Source organism: Callorhinus ursinus, unplaced genomic scaffold (assembly GCF_003265705.2).
Source record: "Callorhinus ursinus isolate GAN/ISIS: 27379988/994484 unplaced genomic scaffold, GSC_fseal_2.0 scaffold14, whole genome shotgun sequence".
In the NCBI taxonomy this organism is placed as follows: domain Eukaryota; kingdom Metazoa; phylum Chordata; class Mammalia; order Carnivora; family Otariidae; genus Callorhinus; species Callorhinus ursinus.
Genome location: NW_027397076.1, coordinates 35672877 through 35692010, shown reverse-complemented (window position 1 = coordinate 35692010; position 19134 = coordinate 35672877). Strand labels below are relative to the sequence as shown.

The 19134-nt window shown below is 41.0% G+C and overlaps 1 protein-coding gene across 1 annotated transcript in view; it reads right to left on the bottom strand.

The window, feature by feature from the left end:
* The window catches only part of CPM (carboxypeptidase M), a 131978-nt gene extending 126720 nt beyond the window's left edge, over positions 1–5258 (bottom strand). Inside the window, exon 1 of the mRNA XM_025882939.2 lies at positions 4902–5258. The gene's annotated coding sequence lies outside the window, so the exon portion shown is untranslated. The remainder of the gene's footprint in view (positions 1–4901) is intronic.
* Positions 5259–19134: the final 13876 nt, after the last annotated feature.

Below are 19134 nucleotides of genomic sequence, written 5' to 3'. Positions count from 1 at the left end.
GAGGGATGCTAATTTTGAGTTAATAGACGAAGTATGTTTTTAATAATTAGAGCTATCTGGCCATAAAATGGACTGCACAAAATACTGAGTTTCCCTAAAGGAACATATATAAGAGTATTAATAATAGCAGAATCTTGGAAAAGGATAATTTTCAAAAGAGATAAAATTATGGGGCGCCTGGGTGGCTCAGTCGGTTAGGCGTCTGCCTTTGACTCAGGTCATGATCCCAGGGTCCTGGGATTGAGTCCCGTGTCGGGCTCCCTGCTCAGCGGGAAGTCTGCTTCTCCCTTTCCCTCTGCCCATCCCCCACTCATTCTCCCACTTTCTCCCTCAAATAAATAAATAAATAAATAAAATCTTAAAAAAAAGATAAAATTACGACTTTCAGATATGGAATGAATATACATTAAAGATTCCATTTAACTCATCATTTACTGAAGGAATCAGGCAGATGTTACAAGTGATTCAAAGAAGAATCCAATAAGCAGACTTATTTCTAGATCAGGAATATTGAAATGAATTTGCAAATAGATGCAGACCTGGCTTTTGTCGTTCCATCACTGGATAGAATTTCTTTGCATGTCTCTGGACAAAAATTATTTGTATTACTCTCGATTTTCTAGAACTTACAGAGTGGTAAAATAGCTTAGTCAAAACAAAGTGCACATCCCTATAGAGCCAGAGAGTCTCTGGTGGCTCCAGCGTTTTGTTGAAAGAATCTCCAGTGGTGTCTTTTCTTATTTCAAAGTCTTAAATTTTTCCTTATTGTCTTTCCTTTTCCTTAAAAATGCTTGCAATATCTGATTAAATGAGCATTGTTCTCAAAAATGGCTTTGAAGGCCTCATAATAGATTTCCCCAATTATATCCTGAGAAAGAAGGATCTATTCTTAAAGAATCTGTATCAGTGTCCTATTGTTGCTGTAATAAATTATCACAAATTTTGTGGCTTAAAATAACATAAATTTATGATCTTATGGTTCTGAAGTTGAGAAGTCTGAAAAGGATCTTATGAGCAAAATCCAGAGGCTGCATTCCTTCTGAAGATCTAGGAGAGGATGTATTTCGTTGCCTTCTCCAGTTTCTAGAGGCCACCTGCATTCTGTGGCTTGTGGCCCCTTGCCTTATCTTCACAACCAGCAGCCTAGCATCTTCAAATTTCTCCCTTTCTGTCTCTGACTTAGCAGAAAGTAGTCAAATAGACAAACATAAAAAAGACTAACAAGCCACCTAACAGAGAATAGATCTCTATAATCCAATAATCCCTTTACCACATCACTACATAAACTAAATTCCTAGTCATGCTATCACCACCGGGGGAAAACCTGTTGGCTGTAAACAAATCAAAACACAAAATGAGTAGAGATCAAATTAAAATTGGAAAACCAGGAAGCATGCAGAGTTCTACTGCTGCTTTAATTTACCTCTAGAACTCAAGAAAAGATGTGCTTGGATTTACACTGCACAGAGATGCGCCATTTCTGTTGGGGGAGTTTACCCAGCTGTCAGGGGAGTGTATTGGGCACCTCCTGGAAGGCCTCCAAAACTGCTAAAGGATAATTTTCAAACAAGGTAGACTCTTGACCCTCATTCAGATTAGCAAATAAATATGGGTTAAAGATTTCATTTTAACTCATGATTTACTGAGAGAACCAGGCAGATGTTACAACCAGCTCAAAGGAGAATCCAAAGAACAGACATATTAAGAGATGAGAGATATTGAAAAGAATCTACAAGTGGACACAAAACTGACTTTTCCACTGTGGGAAGAGGGTTGTTCCTCCGCCAGATAGAATTTATCTGCACGTCTATAGTCAAGGCCTACTATCAGCTTGCTCCAAGAGAGAGAGTGTAAAATGGCCAAGCCACATCCTTGAAGGTTCTGGCATTCCACTGAGAGCCTGTCCAGTAGTATCCGTTGCTTATTGCAAAGTCTTAAGTATTTCCTTCCAGTCTCATTGACTCAATTCTTCATCAATAATACATTTTTACACAATGAGAGGCTGATGTGTTTAAGTGTGTGAACTCCAGAATCACGCTGCTTGGACCTAAGGCTGGGATCCACCATTTTTAGCTGTGTGGCTTTGGGCAAATGACTCAAATGTCAGCAAACAACAGCCCAAGGACCAAATCCAGCCTGCTGCTTATTTTTGTACGGCCCATGAGCTCAGAATGGTTTTTATATTTTTAAATGATTGGGAAAAAGAATCAAAAGAATAGTATTTCCTGACACATGAATATTATAAAATTTGAATTTTGATGAAAAGTTTTATTTGAATACAACCATGTTCTTTTGTTTACATATTGTGTGCTGCTTCTTTCACGCTCCGACACAGTCGAGTAGCTGTGATGGAGACCAGATGGCTTGCTGAGACTGAAATAGTTACTATCCAGTTCTTTACAGAAAAAGGTGGCCCATCTCTGCACGCTCTCTATTAAATGTCTGGAAGATTCAGTTCGCTCATCTGTAAAATGAGGATAAAAATGGCACCTATATCATGGTGAAAATTAATGGAGGTAATGCACAGAATGACCTATGATGTGCCTGCAATCCAGTAAACCGTAAGAAGGCTTGGTTAATCAGAGTCCCTCCCCCAGATTGTTTCTACAGATGCAGAGATGGAACTGTTCCCTCTTTCTTTTGGGGTCATTAAGGTAGGGTGTTTAATAAGCCTAGAATTGTCTGTTGTCATATCTGTCTCCCTGCCTCCTCCATTAAAGGCAACAAGAATCACTAACACAGTTTACATGTATTGAGCACATTCTATGTGACTTCCTTACATCTATTACTCACTTCATCTTTACAATAACCCAATACAGTAGGTATTGCTACTATTTTCCCCATTTACAGAGATAGAAACTCCTGACAGCAGTTAAGGAACCTTTCTAGGTAAGTGGTAGTCCCGGACTGAAGCCTCTGCAGGCTGACTGAAGAGCCAGTAGCTTGTACATGGCGGACGGCCACCGGCAGCAAAGTGGAGGAGGCCTGCTTACTGGAAGAGCCTGGAAGCAAGAAACAGAGCCCTGCCAAGAGCCCTGCCTCCGTTGGCCACTCATTTTGTTTCCTTTTGTTGGATCGAAGCTAGTGTGAATTTGCTTTCTGCCGCCAGGGACAGAAATAAGCTGAGGAAACTAGAAGATGAAAATAGCACGGGCCTGTCCCCACCGTAGCTCGCAAGACCCTGAGGGAGAGGGACCAACACAGAGCACGAAGGGCTCAAGTAAGGGCATGCTCTCAGTGCTGTGCAGGCCTGAAGGGAGCCTTGGCTCAGGAAACACTCGCTGCGCCGCGTACCTTCCAAGTGTCCGACCCCGCGCTGGACGCCCTTTGGTGGATGTCTTTACATTTCCAGCAAGATGCAATAACTTTCATCCTTCGACCTTTGGGCATTTTATTTGTGCCATTTGTGTGTTGGCTGTCGGGTACCTCTGTGGTCTGGTGGGCTCCACGGCCGGTCTGGCTGTGATGGGGCCTTTCTCACGAAGGGTTTAATTATGATTGTACCATGCTAATGATGCTGTGGTGAGGCCCACAGATGGGCCAGGGAAAGCACTTGCTAAAGTATAAAAATGTAATTTCAAAGAAGCCAGGGGTGTCCTTCCTCTAATCAAATTACATGCGTGCTTGGATTTTAAACACTGACTTATTAAAAGAGGGCCCCGCTTCTATCTATTTCCCTTTCACAAGGCGGGTAGTTCTTTATCTATCGGTACACACAAATAATTGCACCCACGATTGTCTAGTTGTAGGCTGAAAATGAAGGGCAAGCAGCTAATTATCTCTCAGATGTCTGGTGTTGCCTGTTACGAGCTGGCTGGGGCAGAAGCGATTGCACAGGCTGTTCTTTGCCTACAAAACACAAGGGCCCAAGTGACAGGGTCTCCTGGGTATGGACTTCAAGAGTACCCTTCTCACCTCTGCAAGAACGTGCTTTTCTCTGACAGACCTCTTATTTTCCCTACCAGTAGGACTAGTTATCGACTTTCTGGGTCTTATTTCATCTGTTCTGACTTCGAGAGTCATCTTGTCAGCTGTTAGGAAGTGTGTGTGCTGTTTTCCCCTCTATTCTATTTTAAATTAGTTTCTTCATTTCTCTGTCATTTCCCTCTCCCAGCTTCTCTCACATGGAGCAAGACTGGAAACATTTCCTTTTTATGGGAGAGGGAACCATGGGAGAGAAATGTTAAGAAATGTTATTCTCTCGATAGGACCAGTATATTCAAGTCAGGAAGAAAATCTCTAATAATAGAGAGATTAATCATATAGGGAAAAAAAAGCAGGGGTCTGAACATCATGTGCATTCCTGTAGCAGAGTTCATATAAGGAGTGTGTGTGTGTGTGTGTGTGTGTGTGTGTGTGTGTGTGTGTGGTGATGTCACGATTACTCACCCGCGCGGCTGTGTGGGAAAATAGAGAGCACACATGAATAGCAATAAAGCAAGCATTCTAATTTGAGCACTTTGTTTTTTCAAGAGCATAATGTTGGCTGGAAGAAAGGGGAGCAGCTCTCAATGAAGTGACTTACTCAGCATACACACGGAATTAACTGAGATTAGAATTCTGAATTATTACCTCCGGGTCGAGAGCATTCCCCTCCTTTTCTACCTGCCCACCTGAGTCACCTTGAAGATGAGGTAACTTCCAAGATAAATAAGCACACAGTGGCACTTTGTGAATGTACTTAATGCCACTGAATGGTATACTTTAAAATGGTAAATGTTATGTTTGGTATAATTTACCACAATCCAACAAACAAACACCGTGAAAACCATTCCTGGTTCTCAGTCCATCACAGGCTAAATCTGGCCTGGGGACCGTGTGTAGTATAGGAAGGTAAGCCAGCTGGGGGCTAGAATGTGCGAGTCACCTACCGCATTGGCCGCAACACATAAGGTACTGACCTTCCCACCACTGGGTTGTGCGTATTTGCTCGTCCGGAAATTAAAGTTCCCCTGCACAAACTTCAAGAACTTCAGTTTATCATCCTTCGAAATGTTCTATATTCTTATCGCTTTTCCCCACGTCCTTCGCCTCAGGCAAAATGTTCTTTTGTCAGACTGACCCCTAGGTCTTTTTCTCTCGATTTCTTCTCCTCCCATCCTTCTTCTAGATTCTTGCTCCATTAATCATCCCTTCCTCCCACTGCTCTTTCTCTCAGCCACACAAAAGAACTTTCTTTCAACCCTGCATGCCCCTCAAGCTACTGTTTTATCTCTTTCATTGTCTACACTAATTTCTAAAGAGAGAAGTTTCCACTAGAGTTCCTAAACTAAACTAAAAAGAGAAATAGCTGCCCACTTGTTCCTTCATCTATTGCAATCTCACTTCCTGTGGGATGAAACATCCTTTTCAAGGTATTTCCTGCCTGTGAATTCAATCGGCTTTGATCAGTACCCTCCCTCCCCCATCTGACCCTTCTGCTGCATTCAGTGTGAAGGGCTCCTTCTGTCTCCTGCCCAGGATATTTTTCAAATCCATCCACATTTACTGAGCACTTACTTACCACCTGCTAGGCCCTGTGGTGGGTGCTGGACACTCTCTCCTCCCTTTCTATTATTTCTGGACTTTGTTTCCAGGGTGCCCCTGATCGTCTGCTGTTCTTGCTCGGTATTCTTTCCCCATGTAATTTAGCTGCTCCCTTGGTGTTGAGAGCTTACTCGAGGCCAAGCCCGTTCTAAGTGCTTTACATGGGTGAACTCATTTCAACCTCAAAATCATCCCATGAAGTCGGTGCCATGAACATCCTATTTTACAGATGAGAAAGCTGAGGTACAGCAAGACAGTCCAAAGGTCTACAGCTAGGAGGTTGCTTGTGAGCGTTTCAGAGCCGGCAGCCTGAATGTAGGACTGCACCTGTTCACACCTGACTGCCTCTCCCTCAGCTTCAAATATCCCCTCTCCGCCGACTGCCGAATGTAGGGCTCTAGTTTTGATGTATATCTGGGATAGGTCCTCCCTCAATGTTTGTGGGGCCCGGACAAAAGAACAAACTGGAGGCCCACATTCCAAATGTCTAAAACTTCTAAAGTCATAAATGAAGCTAGCAACTGTTAAATAAATACATTAGATCGTTTTGTCTTGACAGATAGACCTTTTTAAAAATATATGAGTGTAGTTGACACATAATGTTACATTAGTTTCGGGTGTACAACATAGTGATTCTGCAATTCTCTATGTTATGCTGCGCTCGCTCCAGCTGCAGCTCCCATGTGTCACCACACAACACTGTCACGGTGCCACTGACTGTGTTCCCCACACTATACCTTTACTCCTGTGACATATTCATTCCATAACTGGAAGACCGTCTTGTGTCTCCTACTTCCCTTCATGCATTTTGCTCATGCCCCGACCCCTTCCCTCTGGCAACCACCAGTTTGTTCTCTGTATTTATAGGTCTGATTCTGCTTTTTTGTTTATTCATTTGTTTTGTTTTTTGACTCCATATCTAAGTGAAATCATACGGCACTTGTCTTTCTCTGACTCACTTATTTCCCTTAGCATGATACCTTCTAGATCCATCCATGCTGTCACCAATGGAAAGATCTCACTATTTTTATGGCTGAGTAATATTCCATTGTAGATAGGATTCCATTCATCTACTGACGGACCCTTGGGTTGCTTCTATATCTTGGCAATTGCAAATAATGCTGCAATAAACATAAGGGTGGGTGCATATGTCTTTTCAAATTAAGGTTTTCATTTTCCTGGGGTAAATACCCAGTAGTTGAATTATTGGATCTTATGGTATTTCCATTTTTAATTTTCTGAGGAACTGTTTTCCACAGTGGTGTACAAATTTACATTCCTATTAACAGGGCATGAGGTTCCTTTTTCTCCACATCCTCACCAAACACTTGTTATTTCTTGTCTTTTTAATTCTAGCCATTCTGACAGGTGTAATGTGATATTTTTATTGTGGTTTTGACTTGCATTTCCCTGACGATTAATGATGTTGAGCATGTGTTTGTTGGCCATCTGTATGTCTTCTTGGGAAAGATGTCTATTCAGCTCCTCTACCCATTTTTTAATCAAATTATTTGTTTTTTTGGTGTTGAGTTGTATAAGTTCTTTATGTATTTTGAATATTAACCCCTTATCAGTTATGTCATTTGCAAATATCTTCTCTTATTCAGTAGGTTGTCTTTTTGTTTTGTTGATGGTTTCCTTCACTGTGCAACAAATATATCTTCTTAATCTGGGTCAGATTTGAATTCTATGGAGTTCATGCTGGAACATGATGCCACTGGATGAGCTGGCTCTAAGCCCCTAGCCTGTCTCCTTCTTTTCCACTTCACACTGTAAGGGGCCTTCAGCATGCATGGCTTGTGTATCCTAGCTCGGCCTACACCCTCATAACTAGGAATCTGCACACTGAAAGCACTGGTCTCCTCCAACAGTATTCTCCCAGAGAAGAAGCTTGCATGGGTCCTGGACATAGCCTCAGGGCCTTTGGGGCTGGAATTCTTTGAGGCCTAGGATGGTAGCTTCTGAGTAAGCATACTCATGTGGTCCCATGGATTCCCTGGTACCATATTGGCCTTCTAAAGCAGCATACTCTATTGTAAAGGATCTTACTCCCTTTTTTTCCATTTTCAATCTGTTATAGATGAATACTCCTTTTAATACAATAAAAAAATTAAAAACAAAGGCATACAAAATACAGCCAGTGTTTCATCTGGATTTGGAACCAAACAGACTTTTAAATCATAGACTTGCTTGGCCCCATCCTTTCTCTTCCTCTTTTCATTTCACTGCTGCTAAAATTTCCCTTTACCGACGATTTTGGTGGTTGTGCTCCCTCAGCAAGGTTGTGTGAAGACTAGCTCTCTCCGCCACGGTCCTTTCAGCCACAGAGTGACTCGCGAGAGCTAGTGCAGATGAGCCACTTCCTTCCTTCGGGTCCCAGAGACCACCTGGGAGTGAGTCATTGTGGGGAAGAAGGAAGGAAGAAAAGCGTACCTGTCAACCCCACGTCTGCCTACTGCCGTGCCCACACCTATACTTGCTCAGACACAGCTGTGTGGGACCGGTGACGGAACGGGGGAGCCCCTGCTTCTCATATCATCTAGCAGTATTATTAAATTGATTTATTTAAAAAATAGTTTCTATATTTTGTAACGTAACTCAAACATTTGTAGTGGGTTCCACAATCTATTTTTACAATATTTATGGTTAGGACTTAGGACTTAGGAACTCGAAAACCATCTTAATGGAAAATGTCATGAAATTGAATAGCACATGGATCAAATGGTGCCGTGTAGCCCTAGCACTGCTCTTGGACATTTCACCAAACTTCTGTATATTAAAGCAGGAAAGTAAGAGGAGTTCAGATGAGCACAAATAGGCGAGTTTGGTCAGAGAAGGAAGCTGGAAGAGAAGAGTTTCACAAACTGGCTTCCATGGAAACAGTACAACGGGTTTCATGGTCAAGTAAGTTTAGGAAATGCTTCATGCTTTAATTGTCTCTTGGAGATTCACATTGTACACTGGCATATTAAAGTTTCTGAGAGTCCTGTGATAAAAAAAAAAAGTCCAAAAAATTAAAAACAAAGATATACAAAATACAAGTCCAGTTTTTACATAAATTCATTTATTACTAGATTGTTAGACATACATTTGAATACAAATAAGCAGAACAAAAAAGGGGAAAAATTATAAAAATTGAATATATTGTTCTTGAAAGTGGATGTACAATTTAACCTAGTCAGTCCCTACTACCTTCGTTAACTTTTGGTTGGTACAACGACATAACTAAGCAAAAATTTATGAATGAAATAAGATTCATATATTAGATGCCTGACTGCATCATTTGAACAGCACCATTCACATAAGTATTTAAGGGTTTTTATGTGACAACTGAGCTTGTTTACTCACTCTCCAAGCCTGCTTGAGTTGATGATAACATGCTACTTGTAGGTAGCAACGTACCTCTAAGCTTTCCAAATGCTCCGTTTTAATAACACTCATAGTAAGGAAACCAGTCTTACTGGGGTATTTTGACAGACTGGAAGAAGATATTTCAGAGTAATTTGAGCAAGCCTGGGTTGTTCATTTAGAATTTTTATACAAAATGGAGCAAAATTTGTCTTCAGTCCTTTACCAGTAGCCACTTCCAGCAACTTACCCTCTGACATCATAATGAAATTTAAATGATCTTTCTATGGAAGAAAGGGATTTCAGATCTATGAATTTCCCATTTGGTTCAGCTGACTTTTACAGCGAAACTTTCTTGACGAAGGAAGGGGTATGTTGATTTACATTCTGGCACAAGTTCCTGAAACTGGGTAATGAACCCAGAATGTTTCCAGGCATTGCAGCTGTGCCATCAGAATATAATCCTACACAAAATCCTAGCTCCAGACACATTTATGGACAGCGTAATCCTTCATAGTTTTATACAGCTCACAGTTGTGTTTATTGGCCACGAAGCTGAGAAAATAAAAGAACTGTTTCTTCCCATCACGGTCATGTTTAAATCATACCTATACTCAATGGAGGGTCACGTGAAGAGTATTTGTGTATTCCTCTAGTTTCAAGGAGAAATACTTTGCTAGTTTCATTTTTTTCCCCTATGAGTTAGCCTTCCATCTCATTAGTCAGCTCCCAAATATGTCCAACTATGATTTCACCGGACAAGGGCACTGGAGCCACGTCCTTTACCACAGTATCGATCAACATTTCTAAGTCGCCATCTTTGATACAGCCTTGCAATCGCGTCTCAGCAGCTGTATTGATGCTTGGGCTTCATAACCTCAAATATTATTTTCTGAGAAGCCTACAAAGCTGCTTCTATGAGAAATAGTTAAAATCTGCTTCTGTCAGGTTTTTAATTCATTACTCTCTTTCAAAGAATTCTTCTGATTTTTTTTACTTATTTCTTATATTTGGTATGCAAAAGGCACTTAAATAGTATTTTTTTAAGCTACTTAAATGTTGGTGGTCTCATTGCTTCATTAGTTGATACATTTGTACAGATAAGATCCTGTAGTTTTAGCACTTCACCGTCAATTATGGCTACAAATTGAACTCAGATTATGAGGGATTGCACTTCTGAGTAAACTACTATGAACTTTTTTGTTCATGTCTTCAGAATCACTTCCATTGTTATCATTTGCTTTTCTACTACCACCATATTTTGAAATGTGTCTTTTCTTGAAAAAGAAGTTGTTTCCTAATCAGTAAATTAGGGTTAAAAAGTAAATGATATGAAATTTACTTCCTTACTTTAGCTGTTGGGTTAAACTACACACACACAACTTTTTAAAAAAACAACTGGTTTGATTAAAAATGAAAATGATAATAATGTCATAAAAATAAAGAAATGCTTTCATTTATTTATATTTACTTACTGTGGGGTTATGATGACTAACCTTAAAATAACATGTTGAAAAGAGGCCCCAACACCCATGATAGTATGCAGTCTACACCGCATGTGACCTATCACTCAATTTCAAACACACCCTAACTGGTTTATACCTTGTTTAATGAGATGATATGCCAATGTCAAAAGGTATAAAGTTTTTAAATGCTTACTCTCAATTTCTGTACTTCTCCAGTGTGGCCCAGTAACAGTTTATGGATTGACCATCTTATGAATGGCATTGCTCTGCAACCCAGGCCCACAGCAGGGGCCCTTTTCGCCTGCGTGTGAATGGTATACTGCTCTTGAATTATAAGCTTTAATTTTTAGCTGCCTGCTGGATGTACTGATATGGATAATGATACTATTAAATGATCATTAAACTATCATTAAAACTATCTAGTCCTGGAACTTAACATGTGCCAGGTTGACAATGAGTAAGAAAGGGGTTTCACTGACCTTAAATTCTAGTGAGGGAAAAGATACGTAATTCTCACATCTCTTTGAAAACTCTATCTCCATTTTACAAGTAAGGAAATTGAAGTTTATAGAGGTTAACTAATATGTTCAAGGTTTCAGAGCTAACAAATGATACATCAGAGACTCAAAACTTGGTCTCACTGGCCCCATCCCATGCTGAGTGAGGCCATCAACGTCAGTTGCCTGGACTGTTGCAGTAGAATCCATGTCTTCGGTGTCTCCCGCCCCCATGCTTCCCCCGGCTGAAAGTGTTTTATTCCTAAAAACGGGAGTCAGAGTAAATTATCTCCCTTCTTAGTAAACCAATATTTTATAAAGTGGAGCATTATATGAAGACGAGCTCTTATCAAACGATCACTGTGATCTGCTAATATTTTCTATGGAAATCGACCATAACCATCTTCTTTAAAAATAACAACGAAAACAGGTCATTTTGACCAGCTTCTATTCCACTGGTAGATCATCTCAACTTGTAAAATGTTGTGAAAAATGTGGTGCATCAGAAATTAAGTGATACAGGAATATGAACATCATTACTTTTCTTGCTGTGGTGTGTCATCATGCATGATAAAATGATACCAGCTTTGTTTCAGCCACATTAATTTGTACTCTGATCATAATTTTATCTATATAGTTATTACTGAAAGAAACATTAAGTATTAAGCTATGATATAATTAGCAGAGACTGGCCAGTTGTTCACCATGTTGTTTCTACTTTCCTGCTGAGTCCAGTAGATACTCTTTCGAGGTGAGGCCATGTGGCTGAGTTCTGGCCAACAGGAAGCAGGCAGCAGGAAGACCACTTCGGGGTATAGCGCATGAAGCCTTTCTTAGAGGCCTCCATGTTCTCTTCCTGCCCCTATCTGCTGGCCAGACACAGGATTCAGGAGGGGGACTCTGGACTCTGGATGTAAGAAATTAGGGTCCTTGAATAACAGTGTGAAGGAGAACCCAACCCCTCCCCAGCCTACCTTGAACTATTTTGTGACATGCCTGCAGATTAAACTTAATTGTAGTAAACCATTGATTATTTTGGGTAAGAGTAGTAACTAATATACATCAGTAATAAGTAGATGAATACAATGAATGGACACATTAAATATGTAAAATGTGCATTTTCTAATGAAATCAGTCTGTGGCAAAAACCAGAAAGGTTTTATACTCTAAATAGTCCTGGATTTTTAAATAACAACCCAGAGAACTTTCCTGTTTGGATTTAATCAGGCTCAGGTAACAGGGCTATAAATTTATGTGGCTAAATATTTAGCAGTGTTGACAAAACTGAGTTTCTGGTAATTGATGGTGCATCTGGAAATAAACATTGTATTTTTCCTTCCCTTTACTTCCATGATTCAATTCCACTAGATGACATACCCTAGTTTAAGTAGTCTGAAGTTGTTCCCGTTTAACCAGTGTTTTAGCAGTTCTTTTATCTGTGACTGTGTTGTGTCCCTAAAATTATCTGGGCTCAGGGCATCTCCATAACATTGTGTTTAATTCTACAGTTTCACTAATATGGCTTTGCATTTCTTTTTTTTTTTTTTTTGGTCCTTTAAAACTTTTCTTTGCTTTTTGTTATTAGCATGATTTTATTTGTGAGCAATCAGACCACGTCTCCAGACAAGCAGAATTAAATAAAATCACATTTATATCTTAGGAGAGCCAAAGAAATGCAAGAGTTATAATTTTAGTTGAGTTACAGATTTCTAATAACAGAAGGAAGAATTAGGTAATGATATGACACTCAGTCTTTTTGAAAGCTATGGAACCCTGTTATGACCACTATTAATAGCGCTCAGGCTCCACTATTAATAGGGCTCAGGCCCCATGTGACCCATTAGGATTAAATAAAATAATCAAGCCCTGTGACCTGGACAGAAGCTTTCTCGGTGCAAAAGGAAACTTTGGTGAGCTAGGGTGACATAGTTATTTCCTCATTGGAAAGACTTATAATTAAATATAGAAATGATGAAGTAAGTAAACTCCAAATTATGTATACTTTTATGTTAAATTTAAGATAATCTATGTATATTTGGTATTTTGAGTACTTGGAGTAGTTAAGATTTTGGTATATTAAGGTATCTGGCAAATTGTGATTCCAATTTAGAAAAAGTTAATTGAGTTAGTTGATTTAGACCTCAGAGAAATAAGATAATTCTTCTTGGATTATAAGCAGTAATCGGATAATTAAAAGAATTTAATTTTAACCATTTTTAGAAATTTAATTTAGTAAATTTAAGAATTATGTAAGTGTCTAATAATGTTTGTTTGGTAACCAGACAATTAAAGCACAAAAATTAGATATATTAATATGACAAATGCAATTTTAAATGCTTAAAAGATTATTTAAGTTGTAAAACTTAATTAAAAGTGATCTATTAAAAGTGATCATTGAACTCTTCTAGATTTGTAAATGCAATAGTAAGATTATAAGTTGAAATCTTTTTTTCTTTTTCTTTCTTTCTTCTTCTTCCTTTTTTTTAGGGGGTGCGCAGAAGGAGAGGGAGAGAGAGAATCTTAAGAAGCCTCCACATCCAGCACAGAGCCCTATGAGGGGCTTGATCTCACAATCTTGAGGTCATGGCCAAAGCCGAAATCGACTAAGCCACCCAGGCACCCCTATAAGTTGAAATCTTAAGAACAAATCTTTTAAAATTACAATTTAAAATATAAATAAAAAACAGAAAAGATCTTGAACAATCTTTTTAGGGCATGAAAGTCACCTTTGAGGGGTGCCTGGGTAGCTCAGTCATTAAGCGTCTGCCTTCGGCTCAGGTCCTGGTTGGGATCGAGCCCTGCATCGGGCTCCCTGCTCAGCGGGAAGCCTGCTTCTCCCTCTCCCACTCCCCCTGCTTGTGTTCCCTCTCCCACTGTGTCTCTCTGTCAAATAAATAAATAAAATCTTTAAAAAAAATGATTCTTTTTAATCTTGGGATCTGTGAGCTTGCTTTGTCCTTGAGATAATGGTTTCTGATATCCTTTATAAACTTCTTTGCAAGGGATAGATGATAATTTTCCTAATCCAAGCATCCTTGACATTGAAATGGCTGATATAAGGTCTCCAGCGAGTCCATCTGGAGAGCAGAGCCTTAACAGAGCCCTGAAAGCTCTTGCGTTTCCTTAGAGACAAGGTGGGAACAGGCTAGGGCTCCCCTCTTCGGCAAGAGCAGCTTCCCTGCTAACTCTTTTATATGCTGGGCTCCTGGTCGGATTTGGAGAGCAGCTTCCATAGCTTTGCAGGTTCCGAGGACCACTGGGCCACAGTGTGCTTTTTTTTCCAGAAGGAGGGGCAGCACTCTGTGAGCGGGCACACATCATCCTAAGGATTGGCAAAGGCCAGGAGGAAAACTGTAAATTGTACAGTGAGATGGTTGAGGGACCACTGGGCTGTTTTTCTAAAATGTAAAGAGCTTCACAAACATCAGTATGGGGAGTTAACTAGTCCTTGAACTAAACGGCAGGGCAACCACCTTGCTTGTAATTTCCTTTATTTGGAAATGGGATCATTCTTGTTTGCTTGGATGATTTAAGACTCTTCCATGCTTCTATTCAGAAACCGCTCTCATTTTATTTGGCACTGAGGATGCAGTCTCCCACCGTGAACCTGTGGGTTAGTCAAGGTTACGAATGTTGCCGAACAGGTCTTTTCATGCCTTCTTTCCTAAAGCTCAGCTGCCCCTGGGGTTAAAGGAACAAAAGGGAGCTTTTTAAAATTTAACTTAAGACTGGGTAGGACACAAACCCTTAGCCTAATAAGACACTGGCAAGATGGTAGCAGGAGATTTTGTATTTACTTGTGTTTTTCTATATTGCAAAAGTTCTGATTAGTTCATAGATGCTTTATTCTGTGGCCCTGTGGTCAAGACTACCATAGGTCAAGCCGGAAATGGCTGAGAATGATCAATGGCTCAAGCCAGAAGTGGAGATAAAAGGAGGTAAGACAAGGAGTAGAACAGAAAGGCTTAAGCTTGACTAAGGGAATGTGCTTGGGGGTTTACAAGACATAAGGAGAGGGTCACAGGGTACTGTGTGGCAATCTGAATCATGTAATCTACCCAGGCCTCTAGGACCATGCTCTGTTCTTGTGGCTAAGAATCCCCAGAATCTCCTTGTCCTTAATTGGAACATAAGCTTTGACCCTTCAGCAAGAACTGAGTGAACATTCTTTAGGATTTACTGCTTAACAGTAAAATGGTATTTTGGGAGAGATTTGAACCATGATCTTAAGATCTGGCAAAATGTAGGCACGATTTCCTTCTCTGAGCTAGACCATACTTCCTTTTTTAAAAGTCACGATGACATGACAGTTCAGGGACACTAAGAGTCCAGCAGAAAGGATTTTACAGTCTCTTATTTTCCCCTTGAGATTCAAGGCTAAGCAATCTTCAGATCTTAGCCCCACTGCTTGCAGCCTGAAAATGGGACTTTTCACTTGTGTGAGTGGATCTGGGCCTCAGGCTGGCACCAACTTCTAAAGTGGTACACTCCAAAGAACTTTCTGTAATTATGGAAATTTTCTATATATGCATTACCCAATACGGTAGCCACCAGTGGCTAATGTAACTGAGAAACTGAATTTTTTCTTTTGCTTAACCAGTTTAAATGTGAATGGCCTCATGTGGCTAGTAGCTAATGTCTAGATTATTGGCAGTAGACAAAACTTGGTCTACTCACGCATTGCAGATGAGCCTAATGCGCCTGCTGGGCTGTAGCTCTCAAGGGGAAGGTAGTTTGACCCAATTCACTACTTTCTTGCAGGGAGTAGATTATAGACCCTTGGTGACAGGCACTGATAATTTTCCTATCTCATTTGAGACACTGAAGGACAAGTTTCAACATATTTCTAATAGAGTTGTGAAACAGCAAGCAGGAATAATCTCTAAGAAGACTTTGAACGATATGGAGCCTGTCTCTGGGAAGGGGCATCCAGGAAACATAATGCTTTTCTTAAGGACCAGGACCAATAGTCTGGTCTCTTAATTCTACGTGCTTCCTATGAGAAGGAAAAATTGTCACCCAGTGATACCAATGTGGGGGAATTTCCTGAGGTCTTTTTTTCAAAATTTCCCTTTCCTGTAATGATAAGGTACCTGGTGCTGGAGAAAATAACTTCCTATGGCCAGTAGACCATTCCATTAGAATCTAGTTATCAGTATAGTAGGACTGTGATTTTTTTTTTTTAAGATTTTATTTATTTGTTTGTCGGAGAGAGAGCAAGCACAAGCAGGGGAAGTGGCAGGCAGAGGGAGAAGCAGGCTCCCTGCTGAGCAAGGAGCCCAATACAGGACCCTGGGATCATGACCTGAGCTGAAATCAAGAGTCGGTCGCCAACTGATGGAGCCATCCAGGTGCCTCATGCTACACTTATTTCTTACCATCAATCTATTCATAAACTATTATTTCCTTCCCTTCTTCGTAAGTAAGAGTATAATTGAATGAAATGAGAATTTGTCTACCTGATATGCAACAAGCCAATGAAAACTGACACCAAGCTTTTGCAGTGAAGGAAGATAGGCAGTTTATTGGTGTGGCGCTACCCAGGAGAACAGGGAGCTGATGCTCAGAAGTCCTGAACTCCCCACTGGCTTGTAAGTGAGGGTTTTTAAGGGCAAAACAGGGGCTGGAGTTTCCTGAAAAGGTGGACACTGTTGACTAGAGGCCCATGAGGTCATGCTAGCAGGGGTCTCCTGAGAAGATGGACACCACTGACTGGAGGTTATGAGGCCATGTTAATAGATATTACTTAAAAATTTCTTCTTTTTTTTAATCTGAAAAATACAGAAGTATTTTTATTTTTTCATTTAATGATGCAAAACACAAATGCTGATTTGACGTACATTCACATATAACTTTTTCTCTCACGTTTACAACTCAACAGATTGGTGACTCCAAAGGAACCTAGTATAATCACTATATGCAGCATACCATATTAGTATTTCAATAGTTTATTCCAACCCATTTTTTCTTTTATACTCTAAAACATCTTCATTATGTTGTTTGATGAGATAGATCTACAAGAAGATGGAGGTGACCAAGGTCAGTCCAACTTTCAGCCAGTCAGATCTGTCATGTGGCAGCTCCCGAATGTAGAATTTTGATCATGCTGAAGAGCCACTTGGGAGCCTGGCAGGAGCCAGGCTTGGAGAACGGGCATAACAATGTGGGCAGTGCCACCTTGCCAGGCAGGGCTCCCTACTTAAAAACTTCTAGTGCCACTTAACCTTGTCCCCCAGAGGTCTATTCTATCTCAAAAGACTTGGAATCTGAAAAAATATATTTTTTGTATGTTAGAGATTTCATTAAGTCTTTAGGGTAGTGCTGATTAACTCCTTGTAAGCTAGCGGGGTTACCTTGCGACATGTTCTTTTGATTGATAAGCAAGTGTTTCCATTTCTTAATATTCTTTGGTCCGTCCAGCCCTGCCTGAGGGTGATATGACCTCTAATGTTTATTCTCTCATCTGAATTGACAAGATGGACTCCAGCTCCAAGAGCATGGGAAATGGAGCATAAAGCATCTGAAGAAGAAGAACAAGGCAGTATTCAGGATTCAATTCCAGAACGTCTGCTCCTTCTAGACCGCAGTTGGCCACACTTGCTCAGCTTGCTTGCCCATGTCATCCAGCTTCCCTGGCCCTGAAGAAAGCCTCCATTCACTCCGTGCACACCTGCACCCAGCCAACAGCGGGAGGCTGCCATCTGCACCAAAACCCATTGCTCAATATTCTTCTCCTTGGCATTCTCAGGGACACCTCATTCTGTCAAAGCCCACATGGCCTTACCGTCCATCTGGGCGTCTTGATAGTAAACACACTTTTTGAAAACAAATATGTGAACATCGTTTTGTTTTCTTTCATTAGCTGTCTTATGTTGCAGTCATAGTCAGTTGTATAATGGTTGTGTCTAGTGAAAAAATAAGGCCATTGTTTTTTGCCTTTGAGGCGATTGTCTGTTTACCTTGACTATGGCTTGCTAGGGAGAGTGTCGTAGGAAAACAATGCCTTTAAGTCCGGCAGCCCAGGCTCTGGGTGCCAACTTCATCATTTACTCATTCAGAAAGATCCATTCAACCCCTGCTGTGTGCGGGGACTTGTTCTAAGCGCTGGGAGAAAGCAGTGAAGAAAACAAGAATCCCTGCCCTCGCAGAGCTTACACTCAAGTGGAATGAGACAAACGTGAAATAAGATGGTTGAGGAAAAACAAACTGTAGGTTAGGTGGTGAGAAGTGCTAAGGACAAACAGAGCAGGGAAAGGGATAGAACCGTGACAAGTGGCTCACCAGCCCAGGCCAGTCTGAGAAAGTGTCATTTCAGTCAAGACTGGAAAGAGGTGAGGGAATGGACATGATGTAGTAGTTGTGTGATAGTAGGTAAAAGTTACCTATATTTCTACATACTTGACTTTTACAAAATTTTTTTTAAAGATTTTGTTTATTTATTTGAGAGAAAGAGTGCGCGGGCAAGAGAGATCATGAGCAGGGGGAGTGGGAGAGGGAGAAACTCCCCGCTGAGCAGGGAGCCTGACGTGGGGCTCAATCCCAGGACCCTGGGATCATGACCTGAGCCGAAGGCAGACGCTTAACCGACTGAGCCACCCAGGCGCCCCTACATACTTGATTTATCCAACTCTGAAATGGGAACAAAAGCCACCTTGCTGACTTGTTCTGAAGGCCTGGGCCCAGCTGGGAAGTGTATCTGGTGCAGGTATCACACTGGAGTACAAAGCACAAGAGCTATTATTACTGTGTGCATCATCACCATCAGCACCCCGGCACGGCCAGTATAAATAGCCACTTGCTGGACCTGGAGATCCGTTTTTTATACATTTATTATCCCTAAATGACCCTGCTAAGAAAACGCAGGTACAGTTTACTTCATTCTGAAGACCGAATGAAGTACCCTAGCCTTGGGAGAGGGACATATGGTTTAAATATTTCTATCAGTCTGTCTTGGCAGGAAACGGAAGGCCCCCTCAAACCGGGTCACTGGAAGAGAGTTTCCTGAGAGGATTATTGAAAAGATGGGCAGTGTGTAGGGAAACCACAGGGGTACTGCAATGCCCCAGAACCAGTACCAATGGACCACAGAATTGAAGGGATGAGGGGAGTGTCTGATTACCAGTGTGCTTGGCTGGAGCTGTGGCTTTACATGGGGTGATGTAGCCAGCCTGTAGTGACCCCACGAGGAGGGAGCTAGGGAATGAAGATGCCTCTCATTTCCCATCAGGGCCCCCCACTGGCCAAACCCACCTGGCAGTCAGAGGGCGAGAGAGCTGGGGGGAGCAGTATGTTGGCCA